Source organism: Canis lupus, chromosome X (assembly GCF_048164855.1).
Source record: "Canis lupus baileyi chromosome X, mCanLup2.hap1, whole genome shotgun sequence".
NCBI lineage: Eukaryota > Metazoa > Chordata > Mammalia > Carnivora > Canidae > Canis > Canis lupus.
The window spans coordinates 90526215-90547623 of record NC_132876.1 but is presented as its reverse complement, the minus strand read 5'-3'; the positions used below and the strand labels follow the sequence as shown (position 1 = coordinate 90547623).

General features: G+C 51.5%; 1 long non-coding RNA gene across 1 annotated transcript in view; it reads right to left on the bottom strand.

Annotated features, from left to right (window-relative positions):
• Positions 1-6999: 6999 nt before the first annotated feature.
• LOC140627701 (uncharacterized) overlaps positions 7000-21409 on the bottom strand; it is a 48457-nt gene continuing 34047 nt past the window's right edge. The window contains exons 3-5 of the long non-coding RNA XR_012026333.1: positions 7851-7943; positions 7510-7604; positions 7000-7150 (exon numbers count right to left, since the gene is read on the bottom strand). This is a non-coding gene — a long non-coding RNA (uncharacterized lncRNA). The remainder of the gene's footprint in view (positions 7151-7509; positions 7605-7850; positions 7944-21409) is intronic.

The window sequence follows — 21409 nt, the reverse complement described above, 5'->3', positions numbered from 1 at the left end:
AACAGTGTGGGAGGCAGGTTCGTTGAAGTCTTTCTTAACAGCTGCCTACCACAAAACCCAAGAGTAGTGGCTTACACAAGAGAAAAATGTATTTCCCTTTCTCACAAAGTCTATACCCAAGTTGGTATAATGTTCCATGCTCCTGATGGACCCAGACCTCTTCCATCTTGTTTCTTTGCCCCCTCTTAGTCCAAGATGGCTGCTCATGCTCTAGCCAGCACATCCACAGTCCAGCCAGCCAAGAAAAAGGGTCCCTTCACCTCCTGGAACTTGCACATGACATGTCTACTTACATCTTCTTGGCCAACAATTAATCACAGGTCACCTCTAGCTTGCAAAGGAGGCTGGGAAATGTAGTCCTTATTTCACATAGCCTATGTGTCCGGAAAGAATTCAGGGACTCCATTACTTGGAAAAAAGGGGAACAAAATAAATGTTGGGAATCAACTAGCAATCTTTGTCTTTGATAACCCAATGAAAGCTATGAACCCTTTCACAGAAAAACAGAAATCATGTATATGCAAAACTGTGCATACAACGTCAGAGGGATTGCAGTTGCCTGTGGTCTCAGTTCATGGACGTTGCGTGCAGGACCTCTGCAGCACTGGCCAGGACCTCACCCTATTCTCGTGTGTGAACAGTAGCGATTCAGCTATTTTGATCAGGATCCCATGAGAGGGCAGGGAGCACCCCAAGACAGCTCCAACACATTTCCTCAACAGTGCATGAGCAGCGCCATCCTATCCAGCAGGATATTCTACCCCAGGAGGGGCTGTGCCAGCTTCCGGCAGAGTGCGGAACTTACTCTCTCTCAATGCAAAACAAGGATGGTAAGGAGGGCACTGAAATGGATTGCTGTCATGTATTATATCGAGAGACACCCTATTGGTGTGTACAAGGATCAGCAAATAGTACTCACTGGAATTCCAAATCAGCTTTTCTCTGTTGATATTTCAAATGCCAGGTTATAATCACACAGGCACAGAGCCATTCTCAACACTCCTCAAAATAATCATACTTCTCCCAGAACTGAAAAACGGCCCAAGGTTAAAACCACAATGTGAAAACACTTCACATCCACTGGGATGGCTAAACTAAAAACACTCGACAACACCAAGTGCGGGCAGGGGTGAGATGCAGCTGGAGCTGTCAGACCTTGTGGATGGGTGTGTAAAATGATAAGGCCACTTTGGAAAACAGTTTGGCAATTTCCTATAGAATTACACATTCAGAGATGCCTGGGTGGCTCAGCGGTTGAGTGTCTGCCTTCAGCCCAGGGCATGATCCTGGAGTCCCTAGATTGAGTCCCACATTGGGCTCCCTGCATGGGGCCTGCTTCTTCCTCTGCCTATGTCTCTCCCTATCTCTCTGTGTGTCTCTCATGAATAAATAAATAAAATCTTTTAAAAAGAAGAATTACACATTCAGGGGTGCCTGGGTGGCTGAGTGGTTGACCATCTGCCTTTGGCTCAGGGCATGATCCTGGGGTCCTGGGATTGAGTCTCACATCGGGCTTACCGTGGGGAGCCTGCTTCTCCCTCTGCCTATGTCTGTGTCACTCATGAATAAATAAATAAATAAATACAACATTTTTAAAAAAATAATTACACATGCAGTTGCCATAAGACCCAGCTATTTCACTCCTGAGTACCCATTCAAGAGGGATGAAGGCATTTATCCACAAAAAGATTTGAATGTCAGTGTTCACAGTGACACTGCTCATAGCAGCCCAAACCAGAAACAACCCCAAAGGTCCAACAGTGGGTCAATAAATACAAAAACTATGGTACATCCATACAGTGGTAAGTACTCAGCAATCAAAAGGAGGAAAACTCTTCCTAAATACAACAACTTGGGTGATCTCAAATGCATCTGCTCCCTGAAAAGAGTCAAGCGTGAAAGAGGAGACACTTTATGATTCCATTTATGTGAAATTCGAGAACAAGCAAAATTAAACTATGGTAATGAAAGTCAGAAAAAGGAAGGAGCACGAGAGTGCTCTGGGGATGATGGAAATGAGCTGTATCTTGATAGGAGGATAGGTTACGCAAGGGTTGAGTTTTGCCAAAACTCCTCGAACATTAGCACTGAAGATTGGTGCATTTCCCTGTATGGAAGCTGCACCTGAACTTAAACAAAGAAAAAAAAAAGCGGCATCAGGTGAAAATGCAGGAGGTGGCACCCCGTGGACCCAACTGCAGCTAGTTACCTGCCCTTCATGCAAGACCAAGCTCAGCACTGGGTCAGCCATGGCAGTGCAAACTGGAAACCATCAAGGTCTGGGAAGAGGGCTACCCGGGGGGGGCCTCTCGGAGACAGCCCCCCGCATGTCCACATGCAAGTAGGAACAACAGGAACAGAGCAGCCTGAGATCCTGCCTGCCCAACTTCTGCTGTGATCCCTCTGTGTGAAGCAAGTGGCTCCCCAAAATGCACGGGTGTTCAGGCTAGGACCACCACCCTAGCATGGCCTATCCATCTCCCTCAGCCTCAAAAAGATCACCAGCATGACCAGGATGGAGTGAGTGTAGATGCTGCCGATGTCGACGTCGGCTCCTCGAGGACCTCCCGGTCAGCTGCCTCCTTGCAGAAGAGGGAAACGAGATCCTGAGGGGCAGGGGGCCCTGCCAAGCCGGTGTCCCGGGAGCCTCATGAACCCTTTTGCCTTCCCGAAAGGCAGGTGCCTCTTGAAGCTCCACAGTCCATACTACAAAGGACTAAAAAGCTACATGAAAAGGACCTTTTCCCCAGACAAGTGACAAAACGACATTTCCGTGTCCAAGCATCTTAGAACAATCTCCTCCTCCTCCACTCCCCTTTTGTAGCTGCACCCACCTCCCTCCTACACACACCCAATCTAGCAGCCTCGCCCTGCTCCCTCTGCCTCTCCCTGTGACTGTCTGGACTGAACACCACAAATACCAGAGCAGCCGCCGTTTCACTGAGCACCTACTGTGTGCACCGTGCTGCATCAGTTAGCTAGAGTTCCTGGATTGCAAACAATAGAAACAGAGTCTGACTAACTTGGGCAGAAGGGAATTTACTGGGGGCCCCTGAGTGGCTCAGTGGGTTAAACATCTGCCTTCGGCTCAGGTCTTGATCCTGGGGTCCTGGGATTGGGCCCCGCATTGGGCTCCCTGCTCAGCAGGCAGTCTGTTTCTCCTTCTACCTCTGCCCCTCCCTCTCAAATCGTGTTCTCTCGCTCTCTCTCTCTCTTTCTCTCTCTCTCAAATAAATTAATAAAATCTGTTTCTACAAAAGGAAATTTAGGGACGCATGGGTGGCTCAGCCGTTGAGCCCCTGCCTTCGGCCCAGGGTGTGATCCTAGAGACCCGGGATCGAGTCCCATGTCGGGCTCCCTGCATGGAGCCTGCTTCTCCCTCTGCCTGTGTCTCTGCCTCTCTCTGTGTGTCTCTCATGAATAAATAAATAAAATCTTTTTTAAAAAATGAGGGGGAAAAAAAGGAAATTTACTGGAAGACGATCGGAGATTGGCATCGTAGATTGGATGTCTGGATAAGAAAGCTTGGCACTGGCAGGGGCCAAGGCAGACCCAGAGACAAACAACCTCTACCCTTCTGCTCAAAGATTCGAATGCCAGCCAGGAGTATAAAATGGCAGGGCCCCTCGGACAATAGTCTGGCAGCTTCTCACAAGGTTAAACATACAGCTGCCCTAGAATTCAACAATTCCACTCCTAGGTATTTACCCAGGAGAAATAAGAGCGTATGTTCAGAAACACAGTTGCACGGGCATGCTCGCGGAAACTTTATTCATAATAGCTCCAAAACTGGAGTCGACTCAAATATCCATCAACTGGTGAAGGGATAAACAAAGTGCGGCCTAACCGTCTAACGGAACAGTACTCGGTGATACAAGGGAAGGTACTCACAGGACTCACAACAATGTGAATGAATCTCGCAGATGTGATGTCGAGCAAAAGAAGCCAAACACAAGAGAACACATGCTGTATGATCCATTTATATCCAATCTAGGAAGAGACAAAAACTAATGCACGGTGACAGAAATCAGACTGGGGGGGTGGGGGGGTGGCTGTCTCTGGTGACCGATGCGATTGACTGGGTAGGGGACAAGGGAACTTTTGAGGGTGATGGAAATGTTCTATATCTCGCGCGGGTAGCTCCACAGATGCATATATTTGCCCAAACGCATCACGGTGTACACCTTCTGTGCATTTCAATGCATGCAAATTAGGCTTTAATTAAAAAATTAAATTAAAAAGAATCTCAGGCAGGGCTTGTGCCAGGAGCAGGAGATATGATAGTGCACAGGGCAGGCAGAGGCCCGTCCAGAGGGACCCTCTGTCTGGCCCCAGAGCTAATAAGTGACAGAGCTGGAGGCGACCTGACATCCTCCCTGCTCCCAAGTCACTACCAGGCTTGCTTGGCGTGGCTGGGGACAGCACACCCCAGAGCATGATGGGAGCTCCCGGGAGGTGGCGGCAGCTGCCCCAGAGGCCAGAGGCTGCTCCTCCACAGGGCACCAGGCTGCCCAGCGCCCTCCGGCCTGCCATTCCTACAGAGGAATGCCAGGCCTCTCCCCCTCCTCTCCTGAAGGCTTCTGGTCCCCAGGACCTCACACAAAAGGGAAACGTCAATGTTTTTATTTTTGACCAGAGGAAATATAAAACACTCAGGACCAGAAACAAGAATACTGTTTGGAAAGTACCAGACTATTAAAAGATTTTTCTTACCCATTCGAGCCAGTCAAGAGGTGGGTGGAGAGAGGTCTAAATCAGAGTTGGGGAGACCCAAGGACAGTGGAAAGAAGGGGAAAGGCGAGACCTGGGCTCCAAGGGGCTGTGGCCTGCCCGTCACCCTCTGCCATCTCCTTGGACAGAGAACGCCACCTGGCAACGGTCACTTACTTAATGACTGTTCAGGCTCTTGTCAGTCTTGGTCTTAAGCCCCTAGAATAGAGTGGCCAGGAAAGCCCACCACAGTAGAAATTGTCACCCACGTAAGCCCCAGGTCCCCCAGTCCTGGCCGGGTAGCAGCACACCGGGGAATGTTCCCGAGACCGCCAGTGTGGCTCCTTCCATCTGAGAGCATTTTGCTGCTCATGTCACTCAACTAGCCCCACTTCCGTGAGCTCGGTGTTGCTGTCCCTATGTGACAGACGCGGAAACCCACTCTGACAGACTTTTGTCTTTGTTCTGAGAGACCCAGACAGGAAAGAGAGTCGGGGGATCCCTGGGTGGCGCAGCGGTTTGGCGCCTGCCTTTGGCCCAGGGCGCGATCCTGGAGACCCGGGATCGAATCCCACGTCGGGCTCCCGGTGCATGGAGCCTGCTTCTCCCTCTGCCTGTGTCTCTGTGCCTCTCTCTCTCTCTCTGTGACTATCATAAATAAATAAAAATTTAAAAATAAATAAATAAATAAGGAAAGAGAGTCGGGAGTCGGGGCAAGAACCAGGCTCTTGCAAATCTCACGTTTGAAGCTCTCTTCTCCAGCACTTGTTCGTAATGATGGCAACTTTCTCAGGCCCGAGAACCTTCTCGGATGCCGGGGGTGGTCGAGGGCCTGACCTCGGTGGCAGGCGGCCTCTAAGATGGCTCCCGGTGACCCCCTCCTCCTGGTGTTCACATGCCCTGCGGGTGGGCCAGGCTGAGGGACAGGACAGAGCAGAAGGGACAGGCAGTCACTTTGGAGATTAGGTCCCAAAAAGACTGTGACTTCAGTCCCCGACTCTCCCGGGGCACTCACTCTCTGCCCCCCAGGTGGCCAGCTGACTTGTCCTGACGATGCGCTGGCAGCCTATAGAGGACCCTCATGGGGAGGAACAAAGCAACCACGTGAGTGAGCTTAGAAACCGACCCTTTGAACCTTCCTGCCAACAGCCATGTGCCTGAGCCATTTTGGAAGCTGGGCCTCCAGGCCCGGGCAAGCCTTGAGCTGACTGCAAGCCCCAAGCAGACCCAGGCCAGAAGCACCAGCTAAGCCGACCCGGCGTCCTGACCGGAGGAAACTGTTTGCTGTTTTTAAGCTGTTAAGTTTTGAGGTAATTAGCTCTTTCAGCAACAGATAAATAACACAGCTCCTAGCTGAGAGCCTAATACTATGCACTAATAACTAATCCTCCCTCAGCCCCAAGACTGCTCAGGCCAGAGCACATGGCTCTGACTTCCCTGGCCTGCTACACACACACACACACACACACACACCCTCCTCTGACATCTTTGCGCTATTTGACTTGGTTTCCTTTTCCTATTCTTCTCTCTTCCCCTTTTCCCTGAAAAGCATGTCAACATTGGTCCTTCTCCACGGAGAACATTCGAAATTGGAGGTGCATCATCCCCAGAGAGTGGGAGCCTTGAGGTACCACGGGCCATCCCCATTACCTTGGCTGCCCGCACTCTGTCCCCTGTGCCTTTTGCGTGACTGCCTTTGTTTCCAGCACACCCTAAATTGCCACTGTGCCAAATGCTGAATGTGACCAGAAATGACACGGGATGAATAATGTGGCATATAATTATCACCACATTTCAGATGAGGGCAATATGCATTTTTCTCGGAGCCGAAGGGATGCAATTTTATTTTGTAACACAAAATGCTCCATTTGGCGGTCAGTTTTCAAGCAGCCCTTCATTCTGAAGCAATTTCACGTGAATAAAAGCATTTGTATTCATGCACTGCGTAATGCGCATTATCTCAGCCCGGACTCCCAGTGTAGACTTCACCACAGGATTCCGGCTCTTTTCCGTGAACCAGGCCCAAATCTGAATACAAGAAGGTGACTATGAAGATGTTTTTGACTTATTCCAGCTCTCTAGATCTTTGTTTCCCTCTCTACCTGAGAGGGATGAGCCGGCATCTTGACAAACCGCTCTTAGACCCCACCATGGAGACCCGGTCTGTGACACCCCAGATAAGACCACAGCACCCAAAATGTAGCACTGATCTTCTGTCCCTGGATGATGATTTCTTAAATCTCTTTCACTCCCCAAAAAAGCACACTCCACGCTGGAGATGTGGGTGCAGGTAGTTTATTTGTCTGCTGTGGCCACCATAACAAAATCCCAGAGGCAGCGTAGCTTCAGGAATGGAGATCTTCTCTCATAGTTCTGGAGGCTGGAAGTTCAAGATCAAGGCTCCAGCAGGGTGGGATTCCTCTGAGGTTCTCTCCTTAACCTGCAGATGGTCATTGTCTTGCTTCCACTTCATACAATCATGCCTTTGTCTGTGGGGCCCCTGGTGTCCCCTTTCATGTCCAAATTTCCTCCTCTTGGGGAACCTGGGTGGCTCAGTGGTTGGGCATCTGCCTTTGGCTTGGGCATGATCCCAGGGTCCTGGGATCGAGTCCCGCATTGGGCTCCCCACAGGGAGCCTGCTTCTTCTCCCTCTGCCTGTGTCTCTGCCCCTCTCTGTGTGTCTCTCATGAATAAATAAATAAAATCCTTTTACAAAAAAACAAGAACAAATTTCCTCCTCTTATAAGGGCACCAGTGGGATCAGGTCCCATCCTAACAGCCTCATTTTAAGTGACTCACCTCTTCCCAGGCCCTAGCTCCAGATGCAGTCCCATTCTCATGTATGGCGGGTTTGGGCTCCAACATCTGAATTTGCAGGGAACACAATGTGGCTCCTAACAGCAGGAGATCCAGGAAGAATGGCAAGGGTGGGGGAAGTGAGAGCAGAAAGGGAGGGTGCCGGCAGAGGATGAATGAGGAACAAGCAATGCTTTGTTGTGGGTGACTGGGGTCCAGGCCCTCAGAGGACCTCGAGAGAGCATGTCGAGCACGCCACAAAATTGTGCCATCGAAGCATGAGGGGAGCCAGGGCACCCGCGAGACCAATGGATCCCAATGGTGTCAGCCAGTTAGGAGTTTACCTCTGGGAGTGGAGAATCTCCTTAGACAGAGCCACCAAACCAGAGCGGGCCTCAGGCAAGACTCCCCAGAAATTCAGAATAACGGGCAGACACCTGGAGAAGAAGAGGGAACATCAACAGGGTTTTCATTTCCAGGTTTGAAGTGATTGTCATTGAAAAGTCACAAGAATAAAATGACACCAGCTCAGAACAGGACCGGTCTACTTTAAGCCCCCTGGGACACAGACAGGCAGCTGGGGCCCAGCAAGACGACCTGACAGGCCCAAAGTTGACCGACTGGAAGAATGAAATGAGGAGGAGACCCTAATCCCCAGACTCCCGGGGCTCGCACCTTCCCTGTGCCATCAGGCTGCCTCCTTGCCTGGCTTTCTTCAGCGCTGAGCAACTGGGGGCTTGGAGCTGAGAGTCCCTTTGCTGGCTAATAAACTCTCAGCTGACTGGAAAATGCAAATGAATGACACAGAATATCTAAGAAAGGTCAGCGGTCATTCCCTTCCTGACACACACACACCGTTTCCATCTGGCCACCAGCAGCCCGGGAGCCAGGCCACCCTCCAGTCGCAGGAAGCTGCACACAGAGCCATACCCAAACCCCATACGTGAGCAGAAGAGGCTACGTGAGCTACAGGACCTTGCCAAAAGGTACCGAATTCTTCTAGGGCCCCACAGAGGTCCCCCATCCCGCAGAGCAGCGAGCTTGCCCCAAGGAGCGGGCCCCACCGGTAACAAGAACACCAGACACTTCTATAGGTTGCCTAATTTATGTCGCTTATTTATTCCTCACATGACAACCAGGCGGGGTCAGTATCACTGGCCCCATTTTAGAGATGTGCAAACCGAACACCCTGGCCCAGTGAATGTCATCTAAGACCATGCCTCCAGGCAAAGTAAGCACTTCATCTTGAAAGTGGAAGGCTCCCTCGCTCCGGGAGGCAAGTTTCCCCCTCTAAGCAGCCTGTGAGAGCTGATGGCAAAGTGAAGCTCTCTCATTTCCATCGTTAGGTGCACCAAGGGCCATTGGCACCAGCAGTGACGTTAAAGCTCATGCTCCTCTTGCTGGGGCTCATGAGGTTTCTCGAATGTTCCAAGAGCAACAGCCCAGCAGGAAGTCATACAGAACTGCTGCCAGGGATGAGCTACAGCAGAGCAAGAGGAAAGCCATGAACACTCTCTTGCAGCCTGCGGAGAAGGAAGATAGTGGATGATCACTCTACGATCCACGTTAGGAGAATCTAAAGTCAGCGGAGGAGGAAGAAATCGAATTCCAGGACCGATGACCATCGAGTTTTTCAGAGTCCCTTCACTCCTAGACCTATGAATCATGAGCAAGTGTCCCTCCAGTAGCCAACCAACGTTCTTGGTTTTCAGACGTTGCCCATGAGACAGTGGAACATTTACCCAACTGCCACTCCATCCATCCATTTGTCCGTTCTTCCCTCACCCAACAAATATTTAATCAGAGCCGACTTTGTGCCAAGCATTGTTCTAGGCACTAAGGAGACCAAACAAACAAAATCTCTGCTCTAACAGAGGCCTACAGTCCCACACGGAAGGAATAGACAATAATCAAGATCAATAAGAAAGATGTATAATCTTTTAGGTGGTAAGTGCTAGGAAAGGGGAAGAAAGCAGGGAGGGGGTAAGGCGTGCTGGGGAGAGGAGTTCAATTCTCCATAGAGTGGTGGGAGAAGGTGTCACTGATCGGGACATTTGAAGGAAGGGAGAGGACTGGGGGAGAAGCATTCCAGATAGAGGGAACAGCAAGTGCAAAGGGCCTGGGGCCAGATGTTTCCAGGGAGTGCGAGGGATGGCAAGGAGCCAATTACCTGGAGTGGGGTAAGTGACGGGGAGTGAGAGGTGATGAGATCAGAGAGGTGACAGGGACCATTCTGTAGAAGGTCGTGGGCCATGGGGAGGCCTTGAGGCCACCTGGAGCATGATGCAAAACCACCAGAGAGTTCTGAGGTAGGATTGCCATGATCTGACTCACGTTTTAACAGGATCACCTGGCTGTTGTGTGGAAAGTAGAAGGAAGAGGCAGTGGAAGGGGAAGCAGGGAGACCAGTGGGGTGGGGGTGCCTCAGTCACCCAGGTAAGGGAGAGTAGAGGCTGCCCGGGGAGTGAAGGACGCATACAAGGGCCTCACAAAGGCCTGCTGTGAGCCATATGTAGCTGGTGGCCACAGGCTTTGAGAAAGTGGCAGTCTGAGACCTCTCGGCCTCTCTCAAGGAACCCCGGACCGCAGAAGTGGATGGACTTAAAGTCCAGGAGACCAAGCCTGGAGGAAGAGACAACAGGTCAGAGAGAGGCCTCTGTGAATTTCCTCCTTCAGCAATTCTGGGCAACCAGGCAAACAGAAGGCCTTGGGCCCGAGAGGCAGAGGGGTGAGCAATCCGTTGGTGCGCACACAGCAGGGTGGTGAGGGATGAGCCGGGCCCCTGGTTCAAAGGACCCCTTTCTCGTATCACGACTGGCTGGCTCCGGGCGAGGCATGAGCTCTAGGACAGGCTGCTGGCAGCCCATCCGGAGCCGTAATGGCCAGTTACATATGTCTCGATCGACGGAAAACAAAATGAAGGAATCCATGGCTTAAAGATTTGCAGAGAGACTCTGAAGGTGATGCCCAAGCTGCCTCCTGACAGCAGAATAGGGGTGATCCAGAGAGACTGGAGAGAATTCTTCCAGAAAGAGGGAAAACGAAGTCCGGCTGGCTGCCTGGTGGCGGTGGCAGGGCGGGCTGGGGCTCCCAGTGGCTGGGGGCGGCGCGGAGAGGCGCGTGGCCACTTGCAGGCTGAGGATGGAAGCCAGAGAGCAGGGACCGGGAGGCCTAAACCACCCTCCATCTCCAGGCCCTGGAAGCGGCTCCAAGGGTTTTCAGGAAGGACTAACAGAGCCCAGTGTGCGTTTTCAACAGATCGTTCAGCCAGTTGTGCAGAGAACAGATGTGAAGAGCGTGGGCCAGGCAGCCCAGGGGCCTGCGGGTGGGAGTCGGGGTGGGGGTGGGATGCTCTGACCCAGTCAGAGCTTCGCCCCGCCCTGCCACCCCCCTCCCCGCCCAATCCAATGGGTCGGGAAGCGCCAGCCTTCCCCACGGAGCCTACTGTCAACCTGGGAGCCCTGGGAAGGATATCATAAAAGGAGCTCTGGGAGAGAGGGGCGGGAACCTTCTGTGGGGTAGCCTCATCCGTCAGCCCTGCCGGCAGCTGCTGACAGCGGGCCCCTTGGGAACGCTGGCGACGAGGGGTCCCCAGGCCGGGCAGGAGGCTGAAAGGCGAGGAGGGAAGGTGCCCTGCCTCTCAGGTCTGCCTCTGGCCAGCCTGAGGAAACGAGATCTTGGTGGCCGTGGGGTGGAGGGTGAGTTAGTGGCAGGAGCCCATCACTGGGGAGAGAGCACGCCTTGATTCCCCGCAGAATCCTTGTTCTCCCCAAGGGGTGAAGGGCTGTCCAGAGCGGCCCCCAGGTGAGCACCCCCTCACCCCAAGTCGCCTCCTGGATCTGTGCGCTTTAAAGATGGATAATACATTCCCAAATCAACAGACCAGAGCCTACTGGGTAAAAGAAGGCAAACCAGGTCAATGGAGGCCTAGCCACCCCAACTGAACTCACGATGAGAATCCCCATCTAGACCCTGGCCCTCAGCAGAACCACCCCCTCCCACCGGGCACACCCCCTCCTCAGGGCCCCCATCACTCCTTTCTCACTGTTACTCTTTGTTCTCCACTAGGATTCCTCATCCTGGTTCAGCGAGAGGGCCGCGGTGCTTGCTGGTGTGAGCTCTGGTCTACACTGCAGGCTTGGGGATTAAAGACCTTTCCCCAAATCCCCCAGCAAATCAGAGCAGTGCTAGGGTAGCCACGATTCCCAGGCAGGGAGCACAGAGCAAATCCCATCCGGGCACCAGGGAACCCCTCTCTCAGGTCTCGAAAGGCCTCCGAAAGCCACAGGCCAGCCAGCCCCAAGGCTTCATTAAAACCGCTCGGTGGCCTGGGTTTGCTGCAAACCCATTAAACAGCCGACATAATCCACTCATACATAAAAATAAGGGAAGGGGAAGGAGCGCAGTCCCACAGGATGTGTGTCTGGGAGAAACAGTTTCCATAAAAATCCAAACAGAAACGAAGTTCACGGGGAGGTTTTGGCTGCAGTCACTTTTTTGGCTTCTGGAAATTCTAGCCAGGGAAAGATTCCCTTGGTGGCCCATTTGGAAGCGCTCTGACTCGGATTCGCAGAAACAATGGAGGGGCGAGGGGCTCCCCGTGTCTTTGCTGACCACCCTGCAGCTGAGGAATTGTTCTAGAAACGCAGGGTCCTTGTTCAAGGTGGCCAGCCGGGGTTCCGGTGGCGGCTCCAGGGGCTGGGTTCATGACAGGGCAAATCACAGGTGACCACAGGCCTACCTCGGCCACCCCAAAGCCAGGCCGAGCGTCCACTACAGCTAGGGCCATGCAGACACTCCCAGAGCTTTGGAAAAGGAAAGAATACGGCAGGATTTAAATAACTCAGGCAGCAGAATTCCTGTTCCTTCCCATGGGAAACTAGCCCATAGGCCAAGAAACGCCACCAGCAGGACCCCTCTCTACGGCCTTTACCAAGGCCAGCAGGCCTGCCATGTGGACGCATGCACAAACACACGTCATCTCACAGAAGAGGAGGTTAGGAGTCATTGGACTATTTTTTTAATAAGCTGCTAAGCCAGTATTTTTATTCTCTGTCATCTTTAAGAGAAAAAAAAAAGCCCAGAAGAATGCAGCTAGTTTCTTAAATTAGAGATCTGTTGTGTAATTAGCCCATTTTATCTTCTGCGAGTTGTTGCTGTTTTCTCTCCGTGGTTTCCAGAAATGTCATTGGCTAGGCTTAAAAGTAGGGTTTTTTTTTTTTTTTTTTTTACTTCCAGAGAAAAATTCTATAAATATTTTCTCCCTTTTAGCATGTTTTAAATTTGAACGACATATTGTAAAGATAGCAAGAGTTAGGAAAGTCTCTCTTGGCCGCCAATGAAATGCAGTGGGAAAACTGATTAGAGAGGGAACTTCTGTCCACAGAGAATACACCACCAGCCCACTCTGTGCCCCCCCCCCAAAGGGTTCAAGAGCCAGGGTACCCCAGCCATCTCCGCTCCGATGGCACTCAGGCTTGGGAGCTGGAGAGAGGGAGGGCCACTCCCAGGGTGAGCAGGCAGTCTCTACTCAGGCAAAAGGTGTTGCTTGCTGATGGTCAGAATTCCACACTTAGTGATTCATTTCTTTGGATTAGCTTTTAGGCACGGATTTTACATAGTTAGGTATGCCTTAATGGTTTTTCATTTTGAAATGCATATGTCTTTATCCAGCAAAAGTATACAGACATACCACATGTGAGTAAAAACCTATGTAAAGGGATATTCATAGCCGGGTATTTTGGAGCTGTAAAGGGCCAGAAACATCCTGAATGATTATCCATTAATAGGAAACTGGTTAAATAAAGTCTGGCACGGCCTCATAATAGAATGTTATGCTGCCATTAAAAAGAAGAGCAATAGAGTTCTAGGTGTTGCTGCAGAACGCTCTGTGAGACATAGTGTTGGGTTAAAAAAAAACAAGATATATAGAACTTTATCATATGTTTATGATATGGCATCATTTGTCTTTCTTAAAAGGATATATATGTATCACCTTGTATTAGATGTTGGCAGCAGGGGTGGCCTTCAGGAAGGGGAAGAGAGTTGGAAGCTGACTTGCTCTTATATATAAATATACGTGATGTAGATGTCCTATTGCGCTACTGGCTTATAGTGCACTCTCCTTTGTGGTTTTTGCAAAGGATATATTTATATACAATCGAATACGTATATCCTCTTGTATCCCCCGAAGGATACATCGGAAGCTGGGAGGAGGGCGGCACAGAGGAACGGCTCTTGATTCCAACAAACGCCCTTGAAGTCATTTCACGTGGTCAAGAGGCCGTCCTCCCAGGCTGGAGAGGGGCTGATCCCGGGCAGGTGGACCTCGTCCTCAGAAAGTGGGAGTATAAACTTTATGCTGCTCTGTGTGGCTTCGGGTTCCCCACAGGAAAGAATTAACGCTGGTTCCTGCTCCCAAATGCCTCACATGCCCCTAGTCTGGGCCCGCCATACCTTGTGCCCACTGCCACTCCTGAAAGTTGGCCACCCGTTTTCTCTGCCAGGCCCCACCGCAGGACAGGGGGTCCTTGCAACTGAGGACGAAGTGTATTCCTGTCTGTGGCCCCAGGGACCAGCATGGTGCCTACCCTTTCAAAGTGGATGGTAGAGGCGCCTGGGAGGCTCAGTGTTTAAGCGTCTGCCTTCGGCTCAGGTCATGATCTCAGGGTCCTGGTATCGAGCCCCGATGGGCTCCCTGCTCAGCGGGGAACCTGCTTCTCCCTCTCCCTCTGCCTGCTGCTCCTCTTGCTTAGGCTCCCTTGCGCTCTCTTTCAAATAAAAAATCAATCAATCAATCAATAAAGTGAATGTCAGAGCCAGTCGAGCCAGGGGCACGGCTGCGGGACCTCAGGCAGGTGACTTAACCTCTCAGAACCTCTTTCCTCATCTGTAAAATGGGAAAGATGCTAAAACCTTCTTCATAATGCTGGTGCGAAGTGAGATCAATGTGCCTGGCACATGGTGGGCGTACGGTGATAACACTGATTATAGTGGAGGCCAGTGTCTCAATCAATGTCTATTGAAAAAATTAATTCACCCCCTGAGACAGAGATGAGCCAAAATGCAAGTCCTCCTGACATGGACACTTTCAGGCCCTGTTGCCAGGCAGGAGCCAGTTACTCGGATAACTTCTCACCAAGGCCCCTCTGGCTGCCTGAGAACACCTAGTCCAGCACCCAAAAAAAGACGGCAGGCACACCAGGACAGACGGTGCTCGCCGGGGAAGGAAGAGAAAACACTGATGAATAAGAAGAGCAGCTACCTCGCCACCGTGCACCTGCTGTGTGGCGGGCGTTGCGCGCAGTGCTCACCTCTGGAGGAAGCTGTCGCTGTCCCCAGTTTACAGACCAGGAAGCTAGGGATCAGGGAGGGAAAAGAACTCAGTGGGGTTCTTGTCATGGAGCCGGGATTTGAACCTGGGTCCATCTGACTCCCAGACTGGCCGCCATCAACCAGCCCCCCGGGCCACCTGCCGGTGGGCCTCCAGGTGGCCCTGTGTAGCCCCTGCTTCGGGTATGCCGGCTGTCTCTGCCTGTCCACCAAGCGCCAGGGCCATCTTCATGCCATAGGGGCCTGAAAACCTCTCAGTCACAGACGGAAAACAAATCTCTGCTCTGGGCCCCTGCGGTTGGCGATGGCCGGGCCCTGGGAGCGCTCCTCCTCGGAGCCATCACCTGGCAGGCGGGGGACCTCTTCCACACGCAGCTCGCTCCCTCTCCTTCTCCCTCTCAGCTGCCTGGAGGCTGCTGACCATTTGGAAATCACTGAGCTCTGATAGAAAATCAATCTTGGCGCGCGAGGAGTGTGCGGGGGTGGGAGGAAGGGACTCCAGGCTGTGTTTCCTTTCCCCCTCTAGCCTGGCTCGAGAACATTCCAGAATTCCTGGAAGAAAACTCACAACTCCGCAAGGATGAAAGTGCCGAGAGTCTGGCAACTTGTCCTCAGCCGGGCCCTCCCAAGAAAGACCTATAGCCATGCAATCCTCTGTCCCCTACCCCCTTATCATCTTGCCACTGTTTCACTTGATGCAGATTTGGGGTGCAGAAAACAGCAGGCTAAGAGGGGAAGGAGATGCCCGGTCATCAGCCCCTGCCTGCACCACACACACACGCACACAAACACACACACACACACACACAGAGTGGACCTCACTGGGCCCGCAGGAGTTTGCTGATACTCTATTGAGGGGCCCACACAGCCAGGAGATAGCCTTCCCAGGAGGCCAGGCAGCCTGCAAGCAATGCCAGGTCTCCTGTGGCCTGCCAGGAGCTGGTGGCCCTGCGCTGGCAGGGGACTCTTCCCCACAGGAAAAGGAAAGGTCATCGGAATTTTCGATAATATCTCAAATTGGGCCGGTTTTGTCTTTTCCTCAAGCTAAAATCGTGCAGGTTCCAGTACCCAAGCTCCTACAGGAAAGAGAAACATCTCTGTTGAGTGCCTGCCTTTGGAGGGAGGGATGGGACGCGCAGGAGTCGACTGGTGGGGGCAGGGGGCAGGATGGCCACCCATGACCAGGAGAACCATCTGCCTGTTCACTCTTAGCCCAACAAATGACCAAACAAAGATGAGCTTCTGAGTGACCCCAACAGCTGAGAGCAACCAAGGCCAAAGTCCATGGTGGGAAGCCAACACTCTGACCCTCAGTAGCTTACAGGTCAGTGTTGTGCTCTCTCTCCTGCTGTCTCTTGCTCTCTTCCTCTGCAGTCAGCAATAGCACTAGAAGCCAACAAGCCAGATGGAATTAGTCTGGAAGTCAGATTTTCCAAAAGAAAAACTCAGTCCTCGAGGTGCATCTGCAGATTGCTTAACAGCAAAAGATCCAGAGGCCATAGTGGACCCCAGATTTCACAGATTTTAGAAGCAATCTGCTGTTAGAGAGTTGTCTAGGTTCATTCTGGAGGGCTTCTGGGGGCCCAGCTGCCCTATCCTACTCGGGGTACCTCTGGGCCTGCCCCTCAGCAAATTCAACCCCTAGGCATCGAAGTATGTTAAGGTTCCTTGGTTCTGAAGCTAGGCTTGAATCCCCATTCTTCCACCTCCTAGCTGTGGTCTTTGGGTAAGTTAGTTGAGCTCTCCAAGCATGACTTTCCTCCTCTGCAAAATGAAACTAACAATAATAATACTGATGTCAGGGTGGCATCGTGAAGTTTAAAGAGCATTAAGAAAATGCTCAAAATTTAGCCCAGTGCCTGGCACATAGTAGGCCCTTGAGAAACACTTCCTACCTCTAACTCCCCAGAATCCTAGCCAAGGACAGCTCGGGGCCTGCTCGCCAAAGCTCGAAGCAGTGACACAGCTGCCAAAGTGAATGTTCCTCACTGGCTGATTTTCCAGAAGGCTCCCTAAATCTATGCATCCTACACGCTGCCCCAAAGAGGAAGCCAGACTCCCTGCTCACCACCTCATCACCCGGCACCGTCCCTATCACAGTACGTTTTAGGTCCTCCTGGTACATCTTCCCACTGCCTTCAGTTGGGCGGGGCGGGGCTCCCCCTGGGCCTCCAGCGGAGAGGGGCACCCATCAGCAGGGCGCAGAGGAGCCGGGCTTTTGTGCCCAGAAAGGCCGCACCTGAAGCCACAGCACACACAGGTGATGCTCCAAGGGGACCGCGTTCAGACACATCTTCAGGGAAAACTGCAAGACAGCCGTTGTGCTTATTGGTGCCATAAATCACCAACCAACCATTCAAGTCCCGCCGCACCTCCCTGCCCCTGCTCCCTTCCAGTCAAACTGTCCCCAGGGCCCTCCTGCCACCACCCGCCCTGCAGGACTCCCCACTCAGTGGCCAGAGCCAACTGCTCACTTACAAGCAAGATGAGTTCAGCTGAGGTTTTTTTTTTTTTCTCCTTTCTCAAGATCTCAACTGCTTTTGTTCCGGAACAATGAGCCCTGGGCAGCTGTGGAAGGTGGAAGGGCCAAGGGGGTGGGGGGGGGGCGTGGGTGCTGGTGAGGACATGGGCTTGGTTGCTCTGGCACCTCGGAGCAGCGCTCTGCTGAAGGCCAACTCCTGGCCAGCCCTCCTCAAAGCGGCCTTCTGTATCCAGCACATCTTCTCCTACACTGCCCACACCCTTTTTAAAAAACTGGTTACACTGGGTGATGGGCAGTGAGGGGGGGCACTTGACGGGATGAGCACTGGGAGTTATGCTATATGTTGGCAAATCGAACTCTAATTAAAAAATACAAAAAAAAATAAACTGGCTACAAAGTTCAACTCAGCCTAACCCTCTCTCCCTCTCCCTCTGCTCCTCCCTCTCATTCTCTCTCTCTCTCTCTCTCTCTCTCTCGCTCTCGCTCTCGCTCTTTCTCAAATAAATAAATAAATAAATAATCTTTAAAATAGACATCACAAAAAAATTTTTTTAAAAAGAAAAATAAATAAAATAGATAGATCATGGGATCCCTGGGTGGTTCAGCAGTTTAGCGCCTGCCTTTGGCTCAGGGCCTGATCCTGGGGTCCTGGGATCAAGTCCCACATCGGGCTCTCCCTCTGCCTGTCTCTCTCTCTCTCTCTGTGTGTCTCTCATGAATAAATAAATAAAATCTTTAAAAAAAATAGATACATCACAATTTAATCATTTTTCTCGATTTCCTGAGCCTTTTACAAGGGGCAGGTGTTGCCTTTGAGATTTAAAAAAAAAAAAAAAAACAGTTTGAATTCAAGGAAGTAATAGATGCTTATAAAAATTCAACCAGTTCCCAGGTAAAAAGGTGAAACTCCCCTTTTACCATCCTTCGTGATACTGCTCACCTCTGTAGAAGGACCACCACCTCCATCCTGGCCATATAGCTCGAAGCCCCTTTCTCTCTGCATTTATAAATCCACACACAGATTGTTGGATATAAAGGAACTCAGGTTAGGCACAGGGATTTGCAAATTTCTTTCCTTACTTCATATTTCTTGAAAACATTCCATGTCAGAGCTTGTTATTCTTTCTAAGTGATGTATAGCATTTCATGGCAGAGATGCTCCTCATTCACTTAACCTTCCCCTTCTGTTGGACATTTAGGTTGTTCTCAAATTTGTGCCATAAGACAACGATGCTGTGAACCTCCCCGGATATATGTCCACCTGCTCACATAGGCTTGAAAGAATCTGCATAGATAGGCCAAACTGTTCCCCAGGAAAAGCTATCCCAATTTTAATCCCCACCAACAGCATATGAGAGCGCCTTTCCCCTTCCACCGTCTCCAATACCCTTCTCAATTATACTGCATATAAGCATCTTCTCATATGTTGTTGGTTATTTGTGTTGGGAACGCCCTCCTACCTCACGATTATTAAGTAGTCCACTGTGAGATTTCTTTTTTTTTAATTTTTTATTTATTTATGATAGTCACACAGAGAGAGAGAGAGAAGCAGAGACACAGGCAGAGAGAGAAGCAGGCTCCATGCGGGGATCCCAACGCGGGACTCGATCCCGGGACTCCAGGATCGCGCCCTGGGCCAAAGGCAGGCGCTAAACCCCTGCCCCACCCAGGGATCCCTACTGTGAGATTTCATCTCAGGTTTTTATCAGGATTTTTAATCTACCTGGTATTTATCTTTGTGCAGGGTGGTGAGATTGGGTCCTAACCTTATACGCTAGAGCTGCTTACAAAAAATTTTTTAAAGAAAAAGCAATTTAGGGCAGCCCGGGTGGCTCAGAGGTTTAGCACTGCCTTTGGCCCAGGACGTGATCCTGGAGACCGGGGATCGAGTCCCACGTCGGGCTCCCTGCATGGAGCCTGCTTCTCCCTCTGCCTGTGTCTCTGCCTCTCTCTCTCTCTGTCTCTCATGAATAAATAAATAAAGTATTAAAAAAAAAGAAGAAGAAGAAGCGATTTAAGAAGAAAGGCCCTGGGGCGCCTGGGTGGTTCAATCAGTTGAGCATCTGACTCTTGATTTCGGCTCAGGTCATGGTCTCAGGGTCGTGAGATGGAGCCCCACGTCAAGTTCTACACTCAAAAAAAAAACAAAAAAAAAACCGTTCTACACTCAACCAGAGTCTACTTGAGATTCTCTCTCTGCCTTTGCCCCTCCCCCTGCTCATGCTCTCTCTCACTTTAAAATAAATCAATAAATCTTTAAACCAAAAAAAAAGCAGAAAGTCCCTGAACATGGACACACACGCTCACGGACCAGCTATGTGTGTGAGGCAGACAACTATGAGGCTTCTGAAGCCACAGCAAGCAGGTGTCAGCTAGGAAAGGGGGCTTGGGCCATCTTTCTGGCCTCAGCTCCCTCCTCCTGCCCTGCAGGAGGGATTGGGATTGGGATTTGGGAACATACTTCTGACTCTTTATCCTGCTGCCAGCATGCTGCCAGCAGACCCCACAACTAGACCCAGGCTTGGCAGGAGGACCTGTCCACAGACTGGCATTCCAGGGCACAGACTGAGAAGGAAGGTAAACCCAGACACCAGGAATGCAATCTGCCCCTGCAAAGTAATGCTGCTGGCCGCCCAGATCCCCATCATAAAAGTTCAATGTAATTACACAGGAATGAGGAACTTCCGGTCAGAGTCAGGATGAAGAAAGCATCCTAAGAAGGCTGGGCCCCCCCGAGGCAGGAGAGGCAGCCCCAGTGGAGGAGCAACTTGCCTTCAGCCCCCACCTAGCCCACCCACAGCCTGCAGGGGGCTCAGGGCCAATTTCCAGACAGAGGGGGCCTTGCGACAGCCTTAACACCAGCAGGCAATGTGGCCTGTCACCCACAATTTATAGAGCCCCCCCGAGGGCCTGGGCCTTGTCTTTAAGAAGCCCTCAGGCTGCAGGGGAGGAGAGGGGTGGTGTGACTAGGACCCTGCTGGTAAGAGTGGTATACACTCTCATGATGAGGACGTGCAGGAAGAGTTAGGGAAGGGAGGAACAGAGTGGCCTCAGAAGTCAGAGAAGGTTCTGGAAGAGGTGGTCTGGAGTTTGCCAGTCAGGGAAGTGAGGAGGGGTGTGCCTAGGAGAAGAGCTGATCAATGCAAAGTCGTGGTGTGCCAGAGTAGCCAGAGTAACCAAGTCTGATAGAAAGTGCAGTGAGGCTGGGGAGCGGGGTCGGGGGGGTGGGGGGCAAGGCAAGCAGCTGGTGTTGGCATGCCCACCCCTAAGAGAGCCACTAGAACTGGTACAGAAATTGTCTTTCTTGTAGTCATTTCCATCTTGGCCCACCTGGCTCACAACCACTCCTAAAAAACACTCCACCTTCTCTGAGATAGACCATCGTTGACCTATCCTCATAGCCATTGCTAGCCTGTAGACAGCTCTTCCCTGAAACTGGCTTGAAAACTCTAACGTTCTTTTGCAGGCCTGTCCTGTCCTGGCTCTGCTCCGGAGACACTGCAGCAAGCCAAGCAGTCTCCTTGGTGTCCCCCCTCCTGGCTCGGGAAGCTTCACTTACAATGGGGGAGACGAAAACTAAACATCTCGACAAACCAAAGTGCCTATAATTAAAAGCTGCAGGAAGGATGATGCAGGCCCAGCGGCGGAAACCAGGAAAGAATATAATAGGGACCTGTTTCAGATTGGGGGCGGCAGTGACACATAAGCCTCGAGCTGGAGTGAGCCAGAGGAAGCAAAGAGAGAGCAGTGTGTGCAAGTGAGCCGAGGGAAAGGATTTGGAGCTTTTAAGGAACTTAAAAGAGAGAGAGAGAGAGAGCGTCAATGCGCCAGAGGTCCAGGCAATGAAGGGAGGGCCACGGGGCAGAGAGCATTTTCCAAAGCATGGAGAGATGGGATCTATGTCCCCTTGTCTTGAATCTGGGTGAGCTTCTGTCTGGCCCGCAATCAACGTGTGGCCAAAGTGACACCACGTGACTTTGGAGGCTGGGTCAGAGAAGGGGAATCAGCTGGCACCTTGGTGATTGGCCCAGTGGGTCCCTGGGCGGCCACATGGGAGATGTAACCATCCTGAAGCTGCCATGCTGTGAA